Source organism: Muntiacus reevesi, chromosome 11 (assembly GCF_963930625.1).
Source record: "Muntiacus reevesi chromosome 11, mMunRee1.1, whole genome shotgun sequence".
In the NCBI taxonomy this organism is placed as follows: domain Eukaryota; kingdom Metazoa; phylum Chordata; class Mammalia; order Artiodactyla; family Cervidae; genus Muntiacus; species Muntiacus reevesi.
In genome coordinates, this window is record NC_089259.1 from 28,327,480 (window position 1) to 28,335,207 (window position 7,728).

Below are 7,728 nucleotides of genomic sequence, written 5' to 3' on the forward strand. Positions count from 1 at the left end.
ATCAGGGCGTATCCGAATTGCCACTCCGTCCGTAAAGGCCGTTCGGATGTCCCCCAAACCATGCATTCTCAGCGCGGTCCCTAGCCTCCCCCGCAACCAAAAGGGGGCAAACAGCGGTTCTTGCAGGTGGAAAAATCTTCTTTCCATGCACCAAGCACAGAAGTGCGTATGGCAAATTCACACCGCGGATCTGTGGTGTCATAATTTGGGGGTGGGGGGGGGTGGAGGTGATTGGGGGCAAAATGTCCCGTGAAGAGGGAGAGGGGCCGTGACACAAGCACGCCAAGGCTGAGAACCACGACCCCAAAGTTAGGGGTGGGGCTGAGGGATGTGACCCCCCAATTCCCGGGGTCCGCACGGCCCTCCATGGTCCTCTCACAGCTCCGGCGAGGGAGCACGGGCGACCTCACCCGGTCCAGTCCCTGCAGCCGGGTGCCCTGTCGCCGGGGTCGCGGTCACGGCTACCGCGCGCGGCCGCCCCCTTCCCGCGCGCACAGGGAGAGGGAAAGGGGCACGGCCGACCCCAGAGCCGCCGGGGCGGGGCCGGCTCGCGGGCGGGCGGGGCCGGCCCGGGAGAGGGCGGGGCCGGCTGCGGGGGGGCGGGGCCGGTTGCGGGAGGGCGGGGCCGGCTGCAGGAGGCGGGATCCGCGGGCGGCGCCCTGCCCTCTAGGAGCTCCTGCGGCTCCGCCCGAACGTCCGCCTGTCGCCCGGCTCCTCCCGCCGCCTCCTCGGCGCGCTTCTCCGAGGTGCCCGCGCGGCGACGCCCGGGGCAGCTAGGGAGCCGCTGCGGCCGCGGAAATCTGTACACACCGCAGCGCAGCCCCGGTAGCTGGGTCTCTGTGGCGCAATCGGTTAGCGCGTTCGGCTGTTAACCGAAAGGTTGGTGGTTCGAGCCCACCCAGGGACGGCAGCGTTTTTCCTCTACGGGAAAATTCATTTTAAAACGGCAACCGGCATGTATATTTTCTGTGGTGAAACAGACCACCAGCCCGGGTGGGAGGCATGAGTCAAGTGCTCGGGCCTGTTGGGCTGGGAAGATCCAGAGGAATCGGGTGGAGAGGGAGGTGGGATGGGAGACCGGGATGGGGAATTCGTGTAACTCTATGGCTGATTCACATCAATGTATAACAAAACCCACTGAAAAATAAAAAAATTAAAAAAAAAAAAAAAAAAAAAACCGGCAACCGGGAGATTTTTTAATGGAGCAATAGTACGATACTGCGACGCTTCTAGGACAGAGGAAGACGACGTCCAGTTAATGGTGTTCGGTGCCGGTGAATCTGAGAGTGACGATGCTGCGGCGTGGTTTGCTCATTCTAGTTCAAACGAGTATGTGGGGGAAATGTGCACCCATGGTCCAGGAGACCTGCCCGACCTTGTTCATCAACAGCAGACACTGCAATGGCAAAAACAAACCCCAAACACGCAATTGCTCATTGGCAGGTGAATGAATAAATAACCATTGGTTTCTCTAGGAAAACCTGATACCACCCGAAAGCCAATGTGGTTAATACAATTTTGCCTTATGTGCAGCCAGAAAGATTGGAGGAGTCGTGCAGATGCGAACAGGCTAGAGGAGACATCTCGAGACTATGGAGGCACAATTCATCCCCAGCCACTGTGGGCTGAATTAAGCTGTGTACTATCTAGCCTTTGGACCCAGCACTTCAATCTAGGCAAAGGCCTTAACTGTTCACTTTGTTTAGACTCCCAACAGAATTTTTCCAGAAATTAGAACGGGTAGAGGTTCCGGTTAAAAAATCTCAAATGACGTGTTTTCAACTCATCGCACAGAAGACACAAATATTTTTCAAGCAGACGATTCACACACGATTTTCTCTTTTTTTCTGATTTTATTGAGAAATAATTGACATTATATCACTGTATCATACAATTTTCTATAAAGATAGGAAACCACATGACAATATGATAACATGAGGCTGTAATTCATTCCTGCCAAGATTGAGGTCACCTGGTGTTCAGTAGGTAGGTGCTTTTTCTCTGGGATGTACCTACCATGAATAGACTTTAGAGACCTAGAAGAAGGAATCATTAAACTATCTCACTAGGGTGTCTCTTAGGGAATGCTTTGGCAAATGCTGGCTGACAACTATTTATCAAGTTACTGTTGATGATAAAATATCCTCTACTGCCTTGTTAGGAGCCCTCAGGAAGAAGACACAACATTGCATTTTTGGTGGAATTCCAGGCAGAATAACAGTAGCCCGTCCCCCCCCACCCCGAACCCTACCCCCCCACCCTTATGTTCTTAGGTAGGAGCCTTTCTGAAGTTCCTGGAAATTCCAGACTTTCCACCTACACTTCAGGATAGCTTACAGTGGAAACAAGAGAATGGGGGGTGGAGGTGGAATTATGTCATAAGATCATTTACAGACTGTTCAAATTGAGTCTCACATTTTAAGATGAAGAAGCTGTAATATTTGCTGTTAGCTGAAGTGACAGATCCTTCCACTTTGAAGCTGAGTATATTTACACTAGGCTCTAAGCTTCTCAAAGGAAGAGACCATATTAATGATCATTTTAGGATCCAGAGGATTTCCTTCACCCTGTTTCCGCATGAAACCTTTTAGAGGTTATAAGCACTTACCAGGAGTTCTTTGAATGGCCCAGTCTGCCTTACACCCCTCTTCCTGACCAGATGTCTGTCCATCTGCCCAGCGTGCCCTCCATCTCTGCTTACCTGGGTCACATCTGCTGAGAAGCTACCCTTGGAGAAGCCTCCCCTGACACTGCCTCCATCTGATATAGATGCCTGTCCTCCACGATTCATCATAGCACCCTGCAACCAGGGAGTTACATGTCCCCTGAACGGGACCATGATCTCTCTAGAGTAGGAACCACACTTTCATCAACGCTGCTTCCTCACCTAGCATAGGCCTGTCCCATGGCACACACTCAGGACCAGAACCATCCCTGACTTCCTGCGTACGTGGTTCACAGAGGCTGACAGTCACATAAAAATGCATGTGACCAAGAGTCAGCATGAGGAACACAGAAAAATGTCCCCTGGTCCTGAAGAAAGATGTCAACTTAGATGGGCTGAACTGTCTTCGTGGAGGACTTGAAATGACCCTGCAAGATCTGGACAGGGCACAAGGCAGGGAGGGACATTTTAGGCTGGGGAGATTTCAGGACAAGATGAGGGGGTGGCTGGGGTTGTGGGTAGGCTATGTGTACTTAGAGTGCAGTGAAAATGTTCTTAGCTTGCGAAAGGGCCCTGAAAACTGAGGGAAGAGGCTGGGCTTGACTTTGTAAAGGAGTCACTATTAAAGGTTTCTGTTTGAGGACAGAAGGAAATCTATTTTTGGTGGTCAGGCTGACAACAGCATCATTAAGAAATAAGAGATCAGAGGACAGTTGAGATGCAATTATATTTCAAAGGAGAAGCAGTAAGGCTCTGGGCTAAGGTGAGTAAAGGAAAGAAGGCATGGATGAATTCAAGGGAAGACTGGTTGAGACTTGGGGACTGAAACAGGAGGGAAGTGTGAGGGTGAAGCCCACATTTAAAGTTTGTTGTGTTCAGATCCTAAGTCATGTTTGACTCTTTGTGACCCCATGGACTGCAGCACACCAGACTTCCCTGTCCTTCACTATCTCCTGCAGTTTGCTCAGACTCATGTCCATTGAGTTGGTGATGCCATTCAACCATCTCATCCTCTGTCGTCCCCTTCTCCTCCTGCCTTTAGTCTTTCCCAGCATCAGGGTCTTTTCCAGTGAGTCGGCTCTTTGCATCAGGTGGCCAAAGTATTGGAGCTTCAGCCTCAGCATCAGTCCTTCCAATGAATATTCAAAGTTGATTTCCTTTAGGATTAAAGCCTGGGGGACCCAGAAAAATGGTGATGCCTTTGCTTAATGTGGTACTTTGGAGGATTCTTAAAGAAATCTTGAAATTCAAAAAATTATAAATTGTCCATATTTTTAGCTTATCTAACCTGTGGTCAGTTCTCCACTATAGAGTTCATTGAGAACCTAGTCTCAGAAGCAGTCATTTTTTCTTTTAAAATTTAACTAAATTTTAAGTTAAACTTCATTTATTTAAGATGGGCTTCCCTGGTGGCTCAGCTGGTAAAGAGTCCACCTGCAATGCGGGAGACCTCGGTTTGATCCCTGGGTTGGGAAGATCCCAGGGAAAGGCTACCTGCTCCAGTATTCTGGCCTGGAGAATTCCATGGTCTGTATAGTTCATGGGGTCACAAGGAGTCAAAGGCAACTTGCACTTTCACTTTCATTTATTTAGGATGGTTTCCAGCAGACCACTTGGGGTTTCACAGAGCCCTGTGATAATCTGAATGGGAAGCTAAAGCTCTTCTCCCCAGAATGTACACATTCACTGAGAAATTTTTATTTACAGCATCCAAAGGAGTCACAGAGCCTCTGGAGCAGATTCTTGGCCCTGTTTTGTATTTTATTCAATTTGTATTCTAATTACTGATAAAAGTCATAAAGCCTGTCAAATCCAAAATGTTTAGGTATGGGAAAGTTACTAAACTGACGATTTTAAGATAACACAAAGAATTAGAAGAGTCTAATAGTATTGACAAGTCACAAAGATAAGCCAGTTCCTTTATTTTTTTCCTTGCTGAGAAATTAAGTACATTTGTAAAATTAGTAATAAAGGACTTGAGACAAAAAGAGCTACCTTGAGGTTTTAACACTTAATGTTTTATTGTTGGGGCTTCCCAGATGGCTCAGGGGTAAAGAATCTGCCTGCCAACGCAGGAGATGCGGGTTTGATCCCGGGGTCAGGAAGATCCCTTGGAGGAGGGCATGGTGACCCACTCCAGTATTCTTGCTGGGGAAATTCCATGGACAGAGGAGCCTGGTGGCTACCTACAGTCCATAGGGTCACAAAGAGTCGGACATGACTGAGCATGCATGTTTTATTGTTAACACTCTGGAACCACTGGATGTACTCTGTGAAGGGCTTTAATATACTGACGCTTTCAGGGTCCCTTCTGTAGGGATTTACACCATCACCAGATACCAATTTACATTTCTTTCCTTGGGAGTTACTTTAATGACTTCCAGCAAACTGTCATATTTGCTGTAGAAATTGAACCTTTTTTTTTTTTTTTTGGTAGTAAAAACAAACCAAAAACTATTGTCTGTCAAAGATGACTCAAACTAGTTATTCCGAAACAAGTAAATCAAATACACACTTTAAGGAGATCCTCAACTGCCTTAGTAATAAGCTGAAAAAGTAGAGCATAGATTATTATATGCACATGTTGAGTGTAATGATAGTTTGTATTTAATTATCTAATATATTCACTTGTACTAGCATATATAGGCCGACTTGATCATTGGAATTCACTATAATACTACTACAGCAGTGACAATCTGCAATGGATAAGAACTCAATATAGAATTAAAGTTTTAAAGATAGAATTTTTCTATTAATGACCATCCACAGAGATGCTTTATGGTAACGACAAGGTCTGTATCCGTGGGACTCCAGATTACAACTCAAACATTTTGCCATCCTTCTGAACAGGCCTGGCTTACGTCGCCTTGGACCTTGGGGGAGCTTTAAATATCAGGTGAGCTGTAGACACACTTGAACTTCTCAGCATATGTAGATCGTCTCTGCTTCCAAACCCAGTGGGAAGGTTATAATAGAGAGAAAACTGGCAAGAAGGGTGCTTGACCCAGTTATTAAGTGCCTGCAGTAACTAAACAGAAAGTGATTTTCATTTTGAGATTTGAAGTATTTCATAGGAACCTCTTTTCTCCCAATGACCTCTTGCTTCTTGGTTACATTTAATCTCCTGATTAAATTTCTCCAGTACCAGATTCCTTTGTCACTTTGGCACTTGGCTGTTGTGAAGAAGTTATTTATATAATAATAAGTGCCTTTTGTGGGTCTGCTTTACTCAGAAATGTCTTGGTGTACCTGTCAGCCACCTGTGTCTCTTTTTTGCTTCTTGAGGGAACATGGATGGGAGAAAGGGGGGTGAGGATCTCCTGTAGGCAAAAAGCAAAAAGAGGGCCAGAAAGACAGTCTACCATTTAGATGCCTCTACCAGCTACACAGACTATCCACACACCATCTTGGCCTCCTGGTTCCTGTGTCTCCTCACTTTTCCTAGCAGCTCCTCACCCAACCTTGGCCTTGTACCTCTCCTGTCATCCTTCAGACCCTGTCATCGCAGATCAGTGCGCTGTGTCTGAAAGCTCAGGTTCAAGCACACCACTTTCTAACCAGCTTACTTCCTCCATGAGTCCCACTCCGGCATTCTCTGAACCCACCTCCAGTCCATGGAGGTTTGCCACCACTTTTTGAATGACCATCCCTTATCCCATGTCCCTCCTAACCCTCCCTCCTTATCCTTTTCTATAATCATGTTCTTGCCTAAAACCTGAACTCCTTTCTCTTCTGTGTCCCGTTTGTCTGACAAAGCCTCTAACTTCAGCTAACTCTTTAACTTCCCATCTACTCTCTCAGTCCTGCACCCGAGCTGCACACACAGTTGGAGAAAAATAAACAACCATTTTAGCTGGTCTCAGTAGAGTTTACAACCGTAGACTTCTGGAGGATTCTGAGCACTGCCTACCGAGCCTACTGCATGGGCCTGTTCATTTAGCACCGGAGACTCAAATCTTTTTCCATCTTCAACTCTTTCTCCCCTCAGGCCCGCAGCTTTTACTGTCTCCTCAAGAAAAGAATCACAAGACCTTCCTCATCCCCGAATCTTCAAGTCTTCTGATGACAGTACCTATATACTTTGTTTTCTCTGGTAATAAAATGGATAAACTCTTCTAGCTCTTAGGGTCACACCCTCTTCCGATCTTGGATCTCATCCCAGAGAAATCTGCTCCTGCAATTGTCCCTTCTCTCATTTACAACATCCATTTGTCTTTCTGGAGCACTCGGGCTCTCACTTAAACATGTGATAACATCTCCCACTTTAAAAACATGAAAAACCTTGACCTTGCATTTCCCCACCAGGTGTCAAGCAAGCGGTTCAAAAGAATGGCATGTGTATCTGCCCTTTCTCACCGTCCCTTCTCGTTTGAACCCATTCACTCTTGTCCTCACAGCTGCACTGAACTGTCCTGGCTAAGTACCAAGGGCGTCCCCAGTACCAAGGCCAATGTCAGGTCTTGGTCTTCATGTTTCTCTACTGCTCAGCGGCACCTGGCAAGTCGGCAGCCTTCCCTTGACAGTTCCTCCCTTGATTTTCAGGACACCACTCATCTGGTTTTCCTCTTAAATGCCCCTCTTCTTTCCCCGGAGCTGTTTTAACTCCCTAAATGACCCTACCCTCCAAGTGGTGCTGGTGGTAAAGAACCTGCCTGCCAATGGAGCAGACAGAAGAGATGTGGGTTCAGTCCCTTGGTTGGTTGGGAAGATTCCTTGGAGGAAGGCATGGCAACCCACTCCAGTATTCTTGCCTGGAGAATCCCATGGACAGAGGAGCCTGGCGGGCTGCAGTCCATAGGGTTGCAGAATCGGACATGACTGAAGCGGCTTAGCAGGCAGGCACTACATCATGGCATCAAATAGGATCCGTGCACTCATCATTCCTAGATGGGTATCTCCAGCGGTCCTCTCTCGAGCCTCAGTGCTGCAGATCCACTTTCCTATTCTCCCCACTTGGAAGTCTAATAGGAATCTTACACTTAACGCATCCCCCCCCTTTTTTTTTTTTAGCATCCAAAATCTTTTTAATAACAAAGTAGAGTCGGGGGTTAGTTCTTATAGCC

General features: G+C 47.2%; 1 non-coding gene across 1 annotated transcript; it reads left to right on the forward strand.

The window, feature by feature from the left end:
* Positions 1–833: 833 nt before the first annotated feature.
* TRNAN-GUU (transfer RNA asparagine (anticodon GUU)) lies at positions 834–907 on the forward strand. Its single transcript has one exon. It is a non-coding gene; the product is annotated as a tRNA-Asn (tRNA).
* The last annotated feature ends 6,821 nt before the right edge of the window (positions 908–7,728 follow it).